Consider the following 19,083-nt stretch of genomic DNA (forward strand, 5'->3'; position numbering starts at 1 on the left):
TGAACTCGAAAAATCCGTTGCTGATCTAAGGCGCCAATGCCAAGACACAAATACTGATAATGCCGTTGGCAACATTAGTCGAATTTGTCGAAGCGCTTAACCTTCCGAGATATTGAACATACAATTACGAAATTCGATGGGGAGAATAAGACATACAATGCCCATGACTTTTTACGTAACTTTGAAAGGATAATGCAAATGGTGGGAGGTGACGAGCTTTTCAAGTTCACTTGTTTGTGCAACTCGATTTGTGGGGAGGCAAAACTTTTGTTAAGAGATATTTTGAACTACGCTTTAGATCAGCGCTGCTGGTGCGAGAGTACGGGCGTGTGGTGAGTCGTGCCGAAGTCTATAAGGCATTAGCGAATCACAAGTGGGACAGGAAGGGCAGTGTGCGTGGGTACGTATTAGAAATGGAAAATATCGCAACGCGGTGTGATTATATTGATGAATTTGAGTTAATCAACTTTATAGTCGATGGGCTTCAGGACAATACACCAGAAGTTTATATACTACTGAATGCTAGAACAATGAAAGAGTTTAAAGATTCACTTGATTTGTATGAACGTCGCCTTTCGTCTCGCTCATCTAGTCGAGAAGCCGCCAACAAGCCTAAGTTGTCCAAGCCCATAACAACTAAAGGCGAAGCCGCAGTTCCTGAAACAAGATGCTTTAATTGCACCCGTATGGGGCACTTCCAAAGTAAATGCCTCTATGAGAAGAGGCCGGATGACAGTTGTTTCCGCTGCTGGAAGATGGGTCACGATCACCGAAGCTGCACCTTTCCGAGAAAAGTACTAACACTGAAGAAAACGGTAGCCGCAGTCACCGCCAGTGGGGCCGAAGATATGGATGAGGAAACATGCTGTCACATGTTAGGATCTATTAACATGGTAAGTGTCGCCTATCTCACCACAAAGATTAAGCGCAAAAAATTTATAGATTTTTCGTCTCTTTTCGATACCGGTAGTCCAACTAGCTTCGTTCGGAAGTCCGCAGTACCAATAGAAGTTGACGGAACCCCCGTACAATCAATTTATAGAGGTTTAGGAAGTTTTAAATTGTTAACTTTTGGAAAAATCAAAGCTGAAATAAAATTTAAAAATAAAATTAACACAATTGTCTTGAATGTGGTGCCCGATGACACCATGGAAATTCCTCTTATCTTAGGTCGAGATTTTCTCAAAAAATTTAATATTCATTTATGTTCACTTAAGTATGGCGGCATAGATCAATCAAATCAATTATATAATCATTTACTAGATGGAAAATCTTATTTTTGTGCGCTTGATCCAAATGGTGCATGTAGTCTTAAGGTTGCAGAGGGTTATTCAGAGTCACACAACAATGGATCCAATGATAAGTTGGACGGTGAGATAAACCAATCACACACGGGTATGATGTCTCAGGGGTCTCCTACTGACGGATTGTGCCAACTCGATATATTTCCATCTGAAGGTAGTTTCAATGAGCTGAGCGCATCTGTGTCCGAGGTAAAGATAAACAGCGCTCTTGGAAAAAAGAATATAGCACAATTAGAAAAAACATTAGTCGATAACTATGTGAACCCTACAGGTATTGATGTTCGTCCATATTTATTTATTTATTTATTACAGCTTATAAGCCTAGATTAATAACTCCATATCACATATTACATATTATATGAGATCTTATCTATCTATCTTATTGCAGTTGTACGACAATATGATATTAATTTCTTTTTAAATACATTCAGCTCTTCACAGTTTCTTATATCTATAGGAAGTTCATTAAATCTTTTTAATCCTTTGTAAAATAAGTTGAGCTGTCCTATGAAATGAAAATTAGACTGGTCGACGACAAACCATTCCATTCAGCGCCAAGAAGGCTGTCCCATTATGAAAAAGCCGAACTGCGAAAAATAACAGATGAACTATTAAAAAAAAGACATAATCAGGCCAAGCGAATCACCTTATGCCTCTGCGATCGTGTTAGTGAGGAAAAAGAATGGCGAGATACGCAAGTGCGTTGACTATCGCCCGCTTAACAAATTGACAGCTCGTGACAATTTTCCGCTTCCGTTAATCGAAGATTGTCTCGGTTACTTGGGGGGAAAAAATTTTATTTCAACTTTTGATTTGCGAAACGGTTTCTTTCATGTGAAAATGGCAGCCGACTCCATTAAATATACGTCTTTCGTAACACCGTATGGTCAATTCGAATACGTTCGTATGCCATTTGGCCTGAAGAACGCGCCCGCAGTATTCCAGCGATATATTCACAACATTTTTAAAGACTTAGTCGATGAGGGGTTAATTATGGTGTATATGGATGATATAATCGTAGCCACTGAAGATTTTGAAGCTCATATCGAGCTTGTGGGCAGAGTACTTAGGAGGATGAGAGAGAGGGGTTTAGAATTAAGGCTCGATAAATGTTTATTTGGATTTAATAAACTCGATTATCTAGGTTATGCCGTTAGTTCAGATGGCGTACGACCCAGTGACGCACATGTAGAAGCAATTGCCCAGGAATCAGAAGGAGCTTAAGACGTGCTTGGGACTCTTCTCTTACTTTAGGAAGTTTATTCAAAACTTTACAAGGATCTCTGGCCCTTTGCAAAAGTTGACACGGGAAGGTATTAAGTTCGAGTGGTCAAAAGAATCTCTGCAGGCTTTCGAAGAGCTAAAAAACAAACTGTCGGCCGCACCAGTGCTAGCTATATATGACCCAAAGAAACAGACAGAGTTGCACTGTGATGCGAGTTCGGAGGGCTTCGGCTCGGTTATGCTACAAAGGCAAACGGACAGCCGTCTGCATCCGGTTATGTATTTTTCAAAAGCTACTACGGCCGCAGAGGCGAGATGCCATAGCTTTGAACTAGAGACCTTAGCCATCATGTATGCACTACGTCGCTTCAGAGTCTATTTAGGGGGTATTCCGTTTAAGATAGTCACAGATTGCAATTCGCTTACGATGACCTTAAGTAAAAAACAGCTTAACCCGCGCATAGCCAGATGGGCCCTAGAACTTGAAAACTATAATTACACAATCCTGCACAGAGGTGGAGTAAACATGGCGCATGTTGATGCACTTAGCCGATGCACCGAAGCTGGTACCGCCAACACGTCCGAATCACTTGTAGCCCTCGCTGGTGAGCCCAATATGTTGGCTGAACCATGCGAACTTGTATCAGCTATTGACGCCAATGAAGTTGGCTTTTATATACAAGCCTCACAATACCGAGATGATTCTATAAGAAAGTTACGGGAGAAACTAGAGCTGGGGCCTGTGTTGAACTACGAATTAGCGGATGGCCTTGTCTTTAGGAGAGAGGGGGAGGGTTACTTGCAGATGTTAGTTCCAAAAGATATGGAAGACAACGTTATTAGGCTGATTCACGAGAAAATCGGTCACTTAGGCATTGACAAGACATGTGATCAAATAAAAAAACACTATTGGATACCCAAACTTAGGGATAAAGTTGAAAATTTCATTCGAAATTGTATCAAGTGCATTATGTATTCTGCCCCTACTAATGTGAACAAGCGTAATCTGCATAATATTCAAAAAAAACCTATACCGTTCGATACCATACATGTCTACCAATTTGGTCCATTGCCTTCCGTCAACTCAAAGCGGAAATATATCCTAGTGGTAATCGACGCATTTACTAAATTTGTCCGTCTATATCCGGTAAATTCCACAAGCACAAAAGAAGTCATAGCCTGTCTCGGGAAATACTTCAGCTACTATAGTGTTAATATCAGACCACGGCTCTTGTTTTACTTCTCTCGAATTCAGCGCATACCTGTTAAAAAATAATGTATCTCATGTCAAAGTTACCCCTGCCTCGCCGCAAGCGAATGGTTAAGTAGAAAGAGTAAATAGGGTCATCAAGGCCGTTTTGAGCAAAATTACTGAGCCGATAAATCACGCCAACTGGTCAGTCATGTTAGGACAAGCTGAATATAGCTTAAATAGTACCGTACACTCTACTACTGGGCACTCTCCAAGCGTGTTGCTGTTCGGCGTAGAACAGAGGGGCGCTGTAGTCGATGAGCTGACAGAACATATCGAGGACAAACAAGAAGTCAACGGGACACCGAGTCTCGAGACAACTCGGGCATCGGCCCTTGCAGCTATTGAGAGGACACAAGAATACAACTTAAGGTACTTTTCCAAAAGTAGTAAGCCACCTGAGACATACGCCGAAGGTGATTTCGTAGTAATACGTAATGTCGATACAACTGTCGGAACTAATAAAAAACTTATACCGAAATACAGGGGCCCGTATGTGATCCATAAAATATTACCACATGATCGGTATGTAACTAAAGACATTGAGAATTGCCAATTAACTCAGTTACCCTATGATGGCATTGTTGAAGCTTCGCGCATTAGAAGATGGTCAGCAGACCAAAAAGAGCTTGAATAGCCCTCAGCCACACCCAGGCGACACTTCACGCATGTATTAGGTTTAGCTAGAATAAGCACATAATATGTAAATAGAAAAACTCATAAATAATCGAGTCGATTATAGTCAGGTTGGCCGAAGCTGTAATCCACTGAAATGTAGAAGTGTCGGTTGCTATCCGAAAATGGTTGCGTACCAACCTTAAGAGTTGCGTTGTTACGGCCATCTATTGAGGAATAGAATAAGAAGCTCGGTAAACGCAATCATTTAGTGTAAAAGTACGGCAACCTGCATTTAAGGTAACGAATGTGGCGAACAACCATCAGGTGTTCGCTTCTACTCTGTAAATACTGACGCTGCCCTCTGTAGGCAAAATTAGGTAAGGTCTTCTTAGTGATTAAGTAAATTGACTTGTAAAAATGTGATAATGTGGCAAGGCCTTTTCTGGGAAAAAGAAAAAGAAAGATTCAGAAATAAAGGAAGTTTTTAGAAGCCTGGGCAAAACAAAAAAAAAAAAACAGAATAGCTCCTGATATTTTATTTTAATAAAGAAAACATTGAGAATTAAATTTGTGCAGTTAAGGTTCATTTGCATAAATCAAGTTTTATTGCTTTTTTTAACACGCTTATATTAGCACGAGCCGTACCCGTGCGCATCTTGCGCAACCAATCTAAAGGGCCCATTACTGATACTTAGCATAGACTTGACTTGAGAACTGTCAGTTACAGTTCTGTTAAATGAGTATTGCATGTTACTGATTACTCAAAACTTAGCAACACTTAACTTGACTTAGAAGTCTGTTGAACTTTGATTTTTTATGTAAGTTCTAAGTGACGTTTACATTTTGAGATGCCATTTGTTTGTTTCCATTTCAGTTTGACATTTTGTCATACAAATTGACATTTATTGATTATAATGTCAGATTGTGTGCGCTAAGTGGAGTATATTCGTGGTTAAGTTGCCAAGTTTACGCCAAGTCAAGTCAAGTCTATGCTAAGTATCAGTAATGGGCCATTAAGTCAAGTGAAGTGTTGCTAAGTTTTAAGTAATCAGTAACATGCAATGTTCATTTAACAGAACTGTAAGTGACAGTTCTCAAGTCAAGTCAAGTCTTTGCTACTTATCAGTAATGGCCCTTAAAAGTCTCTTATCAAATATCAACAGAAATCAGCTGTTCTATCAATCAATTAAAACTTACAGCTTGCGCTGCTATCTAGCGTACCATAGCAACTGCCGGTAATGCAGAGCAAATATTCACAATAGTGCCATAGTACAAATATATTTCTTTGTGTGCTCACAATCGTTTATTTTTAACAAATTATTTTAATCTTTTAAGCTAAACAAAAGCTCTACGACCAAAATTGTCCAAAGCTCGCTAATAGCCCGAATCTCCATCTTTACAACCAAAACTTTATTTATAGATTTGGATTCCAAATAAGAGCGAAAAAGGGACCCGTACATAAAAATAGCAATTAGAAATAATATATATGATGATTGTTAAAAGGCTGCACTTCCGTACATACAAATGTATGCAGTTGAAAGTAAAGTGAGAATAAAAATCACAATCCTCGGAGCCCGAAGATCACATTAACCACCACTAAGTATGTTCGACTGGAATATAAAGATTTGTTGCACAATAATTAGGTAATTTATACATTGTTTGTGCAGTTAACGTACATTTGCATAAATCAAGTTTTACTTAATGCCTTTTTAACACGTTTATATTAGCTTCACTTGTATGTATGCTTGTTTGTAACTCTCTAGGCTATGCGCGCAAAGGAGAGATAGACCCATCTAGCGGCAATTAGCGGCAGTGGTTAAATAACTAGCTACAAAACGAGTTGTGCTTATTAGCGGAGACACAAACCTCTGTGCTACGGTGCTATCAACATCTAAGGCCCGGTTATCAGTGTCTGGTTAAGCTAATCTTAAACTAAGCTTGCTTAAACTCTAGTCAAATTTAAACTCCAGTTAAACTACTAAGCAATTTTTCAGTCACAGTTTAAGGCCGCCTTTGGGGTATGCTGTTTTGTGCGGCAACATGGGGTTTTTATTATCTAGATAATTTTTAGACACGGAAACAGCTGGATTTTGTTTACCCAACAAACATGGAAAAAAATTCCCCGGCGAAATATATATTTAGTTCCGGAAGTGATATTCAACATCATTATTTAATTATTCTTAAACCAGATAGTTCTCGAGTTGATATCCAACTTCATTCTCCAGTCACTATCCAATCTTTGAGACATTTTGGAAAATTAAAAGTTCTCCAGTTGATATCCAACGTCATTAGTATTTTCCAATTATTATCCTAATTTCGAGAGATTTTGAGAAATGTACAGTTCTCAAATGAATATTCAACCCATTTCTCCAGTTGATATCTTACATTATATATCGAGTTGAGGTGGAGTTGATAAAAGTCCCCAAGGAGGTACCACCAAAACCAACAGCTGTTTATTGTGAGAAATAAACACCTGGCTGATAGCAGTAATGGACGTAATTAATCTAGAATAAATTATATAGACGGCCGCCGAGGTGTAATGGTAGCGTCCTTCGCCTACCACACCGAAGATCCTACATCGATATCATTGAATCTTACATTTGAGTCCAGTTGGAGAACCACAAGTTGTTTATTACATTTTTTTCAACTTAAGTAATAGCATATTTTGCTTTATAAAAAGTTCCCCCTTTTGCTGAGTACGCTATGATTCTCGAGTTGAGCCACTGTTTCGAAACAACTCTTGAGATTTTAGAAGTATGCCTAGTTATCAACATGAGCTCTAATGGTACTCAAGTCCAAATGCTTGTTGGGTATATTCGACGCCATTTCGTACGAACGTAAATAACTGATAGGTTAACTAGAGTTTAAACCTGGAAGATCGGCCGCTTAAGCTCAGCTTAAACTTCAGTTAAAGTATACTGAAAAACTGCAGAATAAGTTTAAGCGTAGTTTAACTGACAAACTGAGTTGAACTTGTACTGAAAAACTGGCCTAAGTGGATTGTAGATATTAATACCGTTTTCTTTTCTGGCAAAAGTGTTATACTATGTACAAACACACACCAAATTGGCAATTTGGGCAATTTATTACGCAATTTATCATATAATAAATTGTAATAATAAATTGCCGATTTTAAAAAAATTGTGTAATAAATTGTTTCAAACTGCAAATGCAACCTTTTAAAGTGTGTTTATTGAGTAGATTTAAACGTCAGTCACGCTTGGCTCAACTATTTGGTTGGCTCATCTAATCAGCTGATTTTTTTTCATTTCACTGGAGTAGGGATTGTCAAAAGAAGATGGCAAACTCAAAATGAAACCAAAACATTGAAAGCGTGTTTTTTAGTTTTTTGAACTATATTTATTATTTACATTTAATCATTTTATAATAAAGATTAGTGCACCCAGCAGATTTTGTTTTGCTCGAAATTCAGTTTGCCTAGATTCGAAAACCGACCCTCACTTCCTTTCATCTCTTTTTTTACAATTCTCCTCTACAATATGCTCCATTTACCTTCTTATCGTTGTACATCCCTTATTCCATTTATCTCCCTCCCACCGCCACTCCCGCTCCCACTCCAACTCTCACTTCCACTGCACACCCAGTATTATATGCAATTTCTATAATAACTTTGGATACCCTCTTTAACCAATTTCGGAGATAAGGTGAATTAAAATTGTTCCTAATAGGGGCGTGGTACCGGCTGCTTTTCTAAACAAATTCTTTTTAAACCAGCCTTGAACCATAACGAACGAAACAAATAAAAATACCGGTCAAGCCGTTTTTGAGTTTAAGCGAGACTTGCGCAAAGCAATTAATTTTTATATATATAGAGATAGATGGGCGTAGCATATACCAATGCGACTATTTACCGGTTAATTTCGCGACAGTTTCTGGAATTGTTTTTTTTGGATACTCGGGATTTACACACGGGCAAAAAACTTAACGCCAGAAAAAAGTACAAGGGCATTAAGTTTGACCTTTTGACTATCCGATCTGATGATTTTAAAAATCGAGAAAGTTGATAGTAAGTTTTTGCAGAACTTCGAAACGTAAAAAACGTCGATTTTTACACTTTTTCAAGCGATACCCTTGATTTTTTTTTTTTAATTTTTTCGATAAAATTTTGAGGCATCGCTGGAACGCTATGGAATGCAAACTGAATGTTGTTTTTGAGAGGGAGATTCTAAAAGTATGAGCAAAATTAATGTGCCCCTCCACTACTGAAAACTATCATCAATCAAAGTAGCGATACTTTTTTTTGTCATATTCAATATTGACAGTATTTTGCTTATAGCTTTTTGAGGCAACTGAGTATTGAAATTTGAATAAGGCACGATAATAGGGACTAAAAATACGTGGGGCTTCAAATTCGATGTGCGCCTTTCAGTTTTGAAGGTAGAGTCAGAAAAGGGGAAGCACTTGGTTGCGTAAATTTTTTTCAGGAGCATGTTTTTTCGTGGGCACAGCTACAATTTTACTTTTATCACTTCAGACCCGTTTGTAAATTTTTTCTCTACACCACAGTAGTATACCATCAATTGCCTCATATTGGAATATTCACGCAAGGAAAGTTATGATGTTTGTACATGGGGCAAATATACGAAATATCCGACAAAAATTGGCAACCGTCAAAAAGTGCAGAAATTTTTTTTTTGTATTTTTTTAGATCAGTTTTTATTTAAAAGTAAATGAAAATAAACACAAATTTGGTACTAAAATTAAAAAAAAATAAAAATTTTTTCTACACTTTTGGACGATTGCCGATTTTTGGCGAAAACTTCGTATATTTGCCCTATGTACAAGTATCTTTTTGTTTTTGGATTATTAGTTTATTTGTTAAAGCTTAAGCTTAATAAAACACCAGGTTATCCCTCCATTGGTGTTAATCCATAACACCATGTTATATATTCAGAAGTTTGTTGTCTTTAAATTGTTGTACAGTTGCTCCACCAACACACAGGTAATACACTAAGGCCATAACCATGTGCGTAGGTTTCTGCTTAATTGAGGTTATTATATATATAGATTTAATGGTTTACTCCAAGTATGATACATTTTTAGTTTTTTAATTGATTTTAATTAAATTTTTTTTCATTTCGATTTCCGCACTATCCGCCATTGTATTCTCTACCGCATGAATAGCGTCCTTTTATAGCACGCGGTTGAGTTGTGGGGAAAAACGAACTTGACGCGACGACGCACAGTGTTTCGTGTAGAACAAGCTAGCTGGACAAAAACAAAGTTCTTATTCCAAGAAAAGTGTAATGAGAAATGAAAGAAAACAAACAAAATAACGGGATTTTTGCTTTTTTTTTTGATATTTTTGCTCATATATATTGAGTAATTGAAGTAAGAAGGCAGGAGTGCCCGTAAAATGCATTGATTAATTTGCAAAATTCTTGTTGAATATTAAGCTTCATATTTCTTTTAAGTTTTATATAATTTTTTTGATGGATTCTAAGCTCGAAGGTAAGTAAAATTTTTTAATAGTAATTCTTTCGCAATCAGAGTATTTTCAATATATTTAACATTCCGTTATTAAGAAGAAAAGGTATTTTTTCTCTATATTTTTAACTTTAGGGACAAAAAAGTTACATACATCCGCGGACATCCGGGCTAAATTTTACATATTTTATAGTCGCAAGTATTCTCTAATAGTTGAAAGAAAAAACCATTGCGAATTCTTTGCACATCTATTTTTAATTTTTTTTTTGTAGATTTAGTTATCTCTACATATAAATAGGATGTATGCACGTACCAGCTCCGACGAGATATTTGAACCTTTAAAGCTGATCTACAAACGGCAAAACCAATTCCCCGGTACAGGGAACAAACACATAACCATAAAAAACACAAAAATAAACGCGCAAGGTCAACAAGAGCACACCAAAAGCAAAAAGGCGAAGATCACTGACTTCAACCTGCCACAACCTACCGCACTAGTCACCAAGGCATAAAAACAGGTACATACAAAGCAATCCTAATGCAGGTATAATCACACAGGAACTCTACACAAAACAACCCCATTTGGTAGCATCGACGCCAATACCTGAATGTAATATAAATACTGCACAACTGATAACAAATCAGAACGATCAACGACACTTAAGATGGCAGCACAACAATCATCAACTATTCACCCTGTCGGAAAATCAACAACACAAAACAGTTTAGTTATAACCGTACCAAGAACGAAGTTTTTGATATTTGGATTCAACATTCGAAGGAAACCAGATATAAAGAATTATTGAGTTTTGTTGTACTTAAGTACGATTTAAGCGAAGCAGCCGAGTATTCGATAAAAAGTTTAAGCTTACAAATATCGGCATATTCGTCGAAGCTGGATCAAAAGTGGAACACTTCTGGAAGACATAAGGAGCGATTATTGAATAAAAACTCGGAGTGGCTTTCGGGTCCAGACTTCACATTTACAATAACGGTGGATTCAAAGTTGCCATCAGACCAACCAACCACTTCTTCAGGTAACCCCGGCCCTGGAAGACGAAAGAAGGACTTTGTTAGCTGCAGTGAAAAAACCAAACGGCGTCGAGTGGATGACCTCTTGCAATCTAGAAGTCCTGGTGAGATACTTTATGCGGCAGAAGTATCAACGCGTATGTCCGGCAACAGAAATGTTGCTAACATTATAAAAAAATCACAGGAAACCACTCAAATATCCGGCAAAAAGATGACATGTGAGCCAGATGCAAGATGCTTGAGCAATGTAGAAGCTTTAGCATACTACGTAGATAGCAAGTCGACTACTCATGGATACAAAACGACTCGGAAGTGGAGCATGAAGGCAGGCCATAAGGTTTATCCATCATTTTATAGTCTAAGAAAAGCTAAGGCAGAATGCTATCCAAATGAAATTGATGTGGGTGAAACACGTGCGGAAATTAAAGTCCAGTCCGATAAAACTGTTGAGCGTTTAGTTTTAGCAAATCAAGAAGTTTTTGTTAGTTTATTACCTACAAACTTGACGTATACTTTAATTAGCAAGTGGGGTTGCGATGGAAGCTCTGGCCATAGCACATATAAGCAAAAGTTTACATGCAGTTCTGACACTGATGAGTTTTTGTTTATATTTTCTTTCGTTCCTCTTCAATTACAGGATGAAAAAATGTAACATTGTTTGGCAGAATCCTCGACCTTCTTCTACCATGTATTGCCATCCAATTAAATTTATTTTTTCTAAAGAAACAAAAGATTTTATTGTTTTTGAAACGAACAAAGTTTTAGAGGAGATAAATGCGTTGTTGCCAACAAAGTACATGCTCGAAAAATACGAAGTTTCCGTAAATCACAATATGCTTCTAACAATGATTGACGGAAAAGTTTGCAATGCTTTGACTGAAACTTCTTCCGCACAAAAGTGTTATATTTGTGGTGCCACTCCAAAAGATATGAATAATGAGTTACGGGACTTTACGCCTAACCGAGATAATCTCCTTCGCGCATTAGCATCTGGATACAATATATATATACAAAGATTTTAAAAATTTGCGGTCGAGACTAAAAAACTATACATAGATCTCTATACATGGTTTAATATGCCTGTTACAGTTCATAAAATCTTAGTGCATAGTATTGATATTATAAAATCAGCAATTTTACCTATTGGGGCCAACTTTCTGAGGAACCACAGGAAGCTCGTAACAAAGATTTGAGACTATTCAGGGATGATAACATACAAAAGCAGTTGCGTGAAGCCACGAATAGAGATCTTATGAATATGTTGCTTATAACATCGGACCCTTTAGTTAACAGTTTTAGGGAGATACCTAAGAAAAAATTTAAAAGTCTGACTTCAGAATCTTAAACTTACTGTCCCCCGATAATGTTGAGGAGTCAATAAATACCCCAGTTGTTTCAAGCTTTCACAGTAGTGTTGCTGATGCTCATGACTATTCCACAAGTGACTCAACGAATGAAAGTGATGATAGCGAATAATAACATAATTATAAAAGATAACCTACTCTATAACTTTTTGTTGGATCAGGTTTTATTTAATTTAAATCTATTGTCCTTTCTACTTTGTATGATATTTTAAGTTTTTGAAATAAGTAATTTTCACATAATTAATTTAATTATTTACTTTGTTATTATTATTATTATTGTAATTCACTTTTACATTCCTGACTGGTACTATAAAAAAATTTTGTAAAAATTGTAGTGCCAGGATAAATACTCAAATAAATACAAAATATGTATGTACATATGTACATTCGCTCACATAAATAAGTAGACACCCCTTTTTGGACAATTCTTACAATTTTCGCTTTCGCAAATTTATTTTAACTAATTTCCCATAAGAAAATTTGTCACGATCTATAACAAAAACTAAATTATATTTAAAAAATGTTTGAAAAATTCGACGAATTTTCATAAAAAATTTTAATTTTTTTTCCAAATATTTATAATTTTTTAGAGTATTGATATTTGTAGTCCATTCAATTTAAGTACAATAAAGTAATATTCTTAAGTCCTTTAAATTTTTTTGGATCTATGTCATTTATTCACATGAGTTACTGTATATGAAATAAGCAAATATGCATATGAAGTAAAATTTTGGTAAAAAATAAAAAAAGAACATATGGCTGAAAAAAAATGACGTAGTTGTAATAAATGACTGCATATGAAACGGAAAATCTCATAAAATAATTTTGTCCAGCTAGCTTGTTCTACACGAAACACTGTGCGACGTTACAAAAACGAAGTGATTTAATACGTGATGTTCAAGTATCAATAACTTTCCTTGAGCGAATATTCTAAGATGAGGCAATTGATGGTATACTACTGTGGTGTAGAGAGAAAATTAACAAACAGGTATGAAATATTTAACGGTTAGCCGGGTTCATATTTTTGCCGATATCTCTAAAACCGGGTTTCAGGTATCAACAAAATTTTACCTAAATATACCCTATATAGGTATGTACATCCTGATAAAATTTCAACACAATCGGTTAAGAAGTGTTTAAATAAGTAAAAAAATTTAAGATTTTCCGGGTTTATATTTTTATCAATATCCCCAAAACCGGATCTCGGGTATTAAGTTTTTTACCTAAACATACTTCGTTCACATATCTATATGTTTTTAAAGTTTCAAAAGAATCGGTAAAAAGGTGTTAAAATAAATGTGTTGCAAACTTTGCAGTAAAAAATATTTGGCGGTTATTCGGTTTTATATTTTTACCGATATCTACAAAACCGGGCCTCGTGTATCAAAAAAATTTTACATAGCTAACAGCTGCATATATCTCCATATTTTGTTAAAATTTCTATATAATCGGTACAGAAGTGTTGAAATAAATGTATATTTAACATTGCGACCTCAATTTATATATATTTTGCTCGATCTTTTGACTATATCTTTTTGAGGCATTATGTAAGACGAGTAACGGCGATGCACTATAGGTCCAATTTACCCCTCAATGTTCATAACAAAAAGATATTTGCGTGATACCATGTTTCAAAAAAAAATTTTTTCTCCAAAAAAGACTAAAGTTTGGCGGATTTCCCGATATATAGTTCAATGCGCTCAGTTATATGTAAATGTATGTATGTATATCTAGCCTAAGCTATGTATAAGTACATACATCTGCAGTAAGGCATACATTAATAGTAGTAGATTAGTATAATCCCCGCTATTCCATCACATCTCGGGGAGACAAACAAATTTCTGACGATAAGCAGATTACATTTTGTGTTTTTTTTTTTGCTACTTGTCTTGAATAAATTAATATAAGCTGAGAAAGTTGTGTTGTTGGTATTTTTCCTACACTCAGAGATTAAGCTAGTCTAATTTATATGAACAATGTAATTTCCGATTTTTTCATATTTTTTAGTTTGCTTTCTGTTGCTTCTCATCCATATACGCTTTAAAGTAATATTTTGGCAAACAAATTTAAAAAAAAAAATAGCTTCGGCACGAAATGCGTCCCTGACCTACATAAAAATTTTTTGGTCACCTAAAGCAAAACTCTTACGATATCTATATACAGCTGTGAACACGAAAGTAGCAGCGAAAATTCGTAGCACATTTTATCAAAATTTCTTCTTTAGCTTCTTTTCGTTAATTTTGGAAAAAAAACTTCAATTAATTGTGTAACTCGAACTATGTAAAAAAAGAGTTTCGAAAATTTTAGAAGTGTTTTAGGTAGGGCTCTTGTTAACAATCGACTACTCGATTAGTAGAGTAGCAACTTTTGCTTTGATTAAATATCGACTAGCTGGAATACGATTTCAAAATGCTTAACAGCAATCAACTGTCACTATTCGAATACTGACCGTCTCATAAATAAAATTGTTTGTCATTAAAAAATAAAATTTCATAAATTAAATATTTTGCTATAAAAACTTAAAACATTAAATTGTTTGCTGCAAAATGAATTTCCTTAAAACGTAGCTAGGTATGGAATTTATTTTTCAGTTCCAGAGGATGTCAAAAGCAAAGTGTAAATTATGTGAGCTGCAGATGGTTTACAATAGCTCCACAACCGCTGAACCCATTAAAATTATAAAAAAAAAAAAACAAGTAAGGAAGGCTAAGTTCGGGTGTAACCGAACATTACATACTCAGCTGAGAGCTTTGGGGACAAAATAAGGGAAAATGACCATTTAGCAAAATGTACCTAGGGTAAACCTGGAATGTGTTTGTATGACATGGGTTTCAAATGGAAGTTATTAAAGAGTATTTTAAAAGAGAGTGTGCCATAGTTCTATAGGTGGACGCCATTTCGGGATATCGCCATATAGGTGGACCAGAGGTCACTCTAGAATGTGTTTGTACGATATGGGTATCAAATGGAAGGTGTTAATGAGTATTTTAAAAGGGAGTGGGCCTTAGTTCTATAGGTGGACGCCTTTTCGAGATATCGCCATAAAGGCGGGCCAGGGGTGACTAGAATGCGTTTGTACCATATGGGTATCAAATTAAAGGTATTAATGAGGGTTTTAAAAAGGGAGTGACCCTTAGTTGTATATGTGAAGGTGTTTTCGAGATACCGATGAAAATGTGGACCAGGGTGACCCAGAACATCATCTGTCGGGTACCTCTAATTTATTTATATATGTAATACCACGAACAGTATTCCGGCCAAGATTCCAAGGGATTTTGATTTCGCCCTGCAGAACTTTTTCATTTTCTTCTAGTTAATATGGTAGGTGTCACAACCATTTCACAAAGTTTTTCTAAAGATATATTTTGCGTCAACAAACGAATCTAATTACCATGTTTCATCTCTTTTTTCATATTTGGTATAGAATTATGGAATTTTTTTCATTTTTCGTAATTTTCGATATCGTAAAAGTGGGTGTGGTCATAGTCGGATTTCGCCATTTTTTATACCAAGATAAAGTGAGTTCAGATAAGTACGTGAACTAAGTTTAGAAAAGATATATCGATTTTTGCTCAAGTTATCGTGTTAACGGCCGAGCGGAAGGACAGAAGGTCGACTGTGTATAAAAAATGGGCTTCAACCGATTTCGCCCATTTTCACAGAAAAAAAATCGTCATAGAATCTATGTCCTTACCAAATTTCACAAGGATTGGTAAATTTTTGTTCGACTTATGGCATTAAAAGTATTTTAGACGTATTAAATGAAAAAGAGCGGTTTTGCTAATTTTTATTTAGCATACATATAGTAATAGCAGTAACGTGCCTGCCAAATTTCATCATGATATCTTCAACGTCTGCCAAATTACAGCTTGCAAAACTTTTAAATTACCTTCCTTTAAAAGTGGGCGGTGCCACGCCCATTGTCCAAAATTTTACTAATTTTCTATTTTGCGTCATAAGGTCAACGCACTTACCAAGTTTCATCGCCTTATCCGTCTTTGGTAATGAATTATCGCACTTTTTCAGTTTTTCGAAATTTTCGATATCGAAAAAGTGGGCGTGGTTGTTGCCCGATTTTGTTCGTTTTAAATAGCGATCTGAGATGAGCGCCCAGGAACCTACATACCAAATTTCATCAAGATACCTCAAAATTTGGTCAAGTTATCGTGTTTACGGACGGACATGGCTTAATGAATTTCTTTTTTCGCCCAGATCATTTTGATATATAGAAGTCTATATCTATCTCGATTAGTTTATGCCGTTACGGATTACCGTTATGCGAGCAAAAAGGTAATATACTCTGTGAGCTCTGCTCAGCTGAGTATAAAAAAACGTTTCGTATAGTCGAATCTGTCACTAATCGAATGTAAAGAACTTGTCGATAAGTTACAATCTATTATTTGACCATAAAAATTGCATAAAAATTTAAATTTTTTAATTTAGAATTTTCAGAATTTTTTTGAGTACTCGGTTTGCATGCTAAAAAGCTTTGGTGTACCGAAGTGCAAGAAAAAACAAAATTTCGATAATCAAGGAGGAATTCCTGAGACTTTAGTCACTAAAGTTTAGTGCAGACGTCGCACACTGGTCGGTCTTATATGGAGTTGGTGGCCAAAAATACTTCCAGTAGAGATATCAACTTGAAACTTTGGTCACGGCTTTACAAATATGTCAGAACTATTTTTTCATAAAATTGGTGCGGGTTATACCTTCATTCCGACCCACAAGCAACCACTTTCACCTCATGCATACAAAAAGTAAGTAGATGTGGGGAGAAAATTGGTAAGATGTGGCTATCGCACTGGTGAAATTTTAAATAACAAAAAAAAAAAAAAACACAACAATCTAAAGACATTGGGGCGTATTCATAGACGAAATTTAGTTGGTACATAAAGTTAGTTGAAGCTTTTTTGACAGATAGCCAATAGAAAATTATGTCAAAAAGCTGTAACTAACTTTTAGTTCTTAACTAAGTTTGACTATGAATACGCCCCATTAAAATTATTTCAAAATTAAGTAAATACCTTTGACTTCAATATTAATTTTTATTTATTTCAATACAATGATATTTTATGTGTTTTTAAATAGCTTAAACTTCGACTTTATTTTTAACTTGCCCACACTGCAAAAACCAACTAATACCATAACCTCACTTTTGAAGCTATTCTTAAAGAGTACAGTTCGAATACAACAAAAATAAATATACCTTTTAAAAGGCTGTTCTAAATAAGAGATACTAACGACACATTTGGTGGTAAAGTTTTCACTTTGATTTTTTTTATTTTTGGTCTATGGAACCGACCACTGTGCGTCAGCAAAATGAAAATGCAGATGTCTTCCATATCAACAAAATTCACCAAAGAATAATCACATAACACTACAACTTAATAATGTGTGGTGTTGTGGCTGAGCTTGATAAGGCGCCGACACCATTTCTGTATGAACAATTCCAAAGTGCGTAGGTTCGAATCTCAGTGACACATATTGAACTCGATTCTTTTTTAAAATATTTTCGTTTTTAATTAAATTTGATTTAAAATTTTAGAAATGAAACAAGAATCTTTAAATCGTTTTTGGCAAATAGTTTTCATAATTTGCTGAAATTTTCATGGTAAAGATCTGCCCCGACCCAGCTCACAAATTAGTGGCCGCTTTTGTAAGACTGGAAACGCGAGACAGCTTACAGAATAGGAAATTGTCTCAAAACTGATTTTCAGCCCAAATAGTCTCTAATAGTGACTAGAGACGGCTTACTGAATTCCGCTGCAAAATTGATTGGGCTACAAAACTTCATACTCAAAAATTCGAAAATATCCAAATACTTCTCTAATTTTTTCGAAAACATTTTTTAGATTGGTCTGCTTAACTTCAGAAATCAACGAAAATACACAAAAGAAACCAAGTAAATAAAAAAATTTACTAAGAATTGGCCAAGGCGAATCTATACCAAGTGGTGGCAAAGCGAATTCAACCAATTTGCCGTGCAGAAGAAGTGAAAAGAAAATTTTCATTGATTTCGATTAACTCACATATTGTAGTACCAGGCGTTGTTTGGAAAATAATTAAGAAGAAGCAGTCAGCTGTTGAGATAACAACACCTGCAAGGCGAATTCAATACGAGGTGTTGTTACCCCAACAGCTGACTGCTTCTCCTTGATTATTTTCCAAACAACGTCTGGTACTACAATATGTCAATCAAAATCAATGAAAATTTTCGTTTGACTTGACATTCTTCTGCACGGCGAATGGGTTGAATTCACTTTGCCACCACCTGGTATGGATTCGCCTTGGAATTGTCACTGCTATTTTTGTGTACGCAACTGTATGTACATAAATTGTTTTATCTCACGCGCATGGGATGCACACGATATCCATTATGTATGCAAAAGCGTATGATTTATGACGATAAGATGTATATATGAAAGAATTTCAAGAAAACTATTCTTGAAATTAAGTGAATTTATGCAACATAAGAAAAATTATCAATTTACTAAAAAGTAAAAAAATAACAAGTACATACATTAATCTGGGTCGATTTGTATGGACGAAAGTTAACCGATATCGCGCCATCGATTTTTCGATAGGATTTGGGCTCAGGAAAAAAATGTCCACTACGCATACCCAAAAAAATAATTTTTGAGCCAGCGAAAAAAAAATGGTGAAAGTGTAAATTTTTCGACCAAAACTGTTGTAAAAACGTTGCCGATAACAGCTTATTGAAAAAAAATATATATTTTTTGGGTTTTGTGGAGTGCTTTGGTCGAAAAATTTACCCTTTTGCCATTTTTTTTCGTTGGCTCGAAAATTATTTTTTTTGGGTATGCGTAGTGGAACTTTTTTC

At 35.6% G+C, this 19,083-nt stretch overlaps 1 protein-coding gene across 4 annotated transcripts in view; it reads right to left on the reverse strand.

Moving 5' to 3' along the window:
- LOC137241133 (protein phosphatase 1L) overlaps positions 1-19,083 on the reverse strand; it is an 83,509-nt gene that overhangs the window by 39,940 nt on the left and 24,486 nt on the right. The gene's annotated exons all lie outside the window — the stretch shown is intronic.

The sequence above is a fragment of the Eurosta solidaginis genome, chromosome 2, assembly GCF_040869045.1.
Source record: "Eurosta solidaginis isolate ZX-2024a chromosome 2, ASM4086904v1, whole genome shotgun sequence".
In the NCBI taxonomy this organism is placed as follows: Eukaryota; Metazoa; Arthropoda; class Insecta; order Diptera; family Tephritidae; genus Eurosta; species Eurosta solidaginis.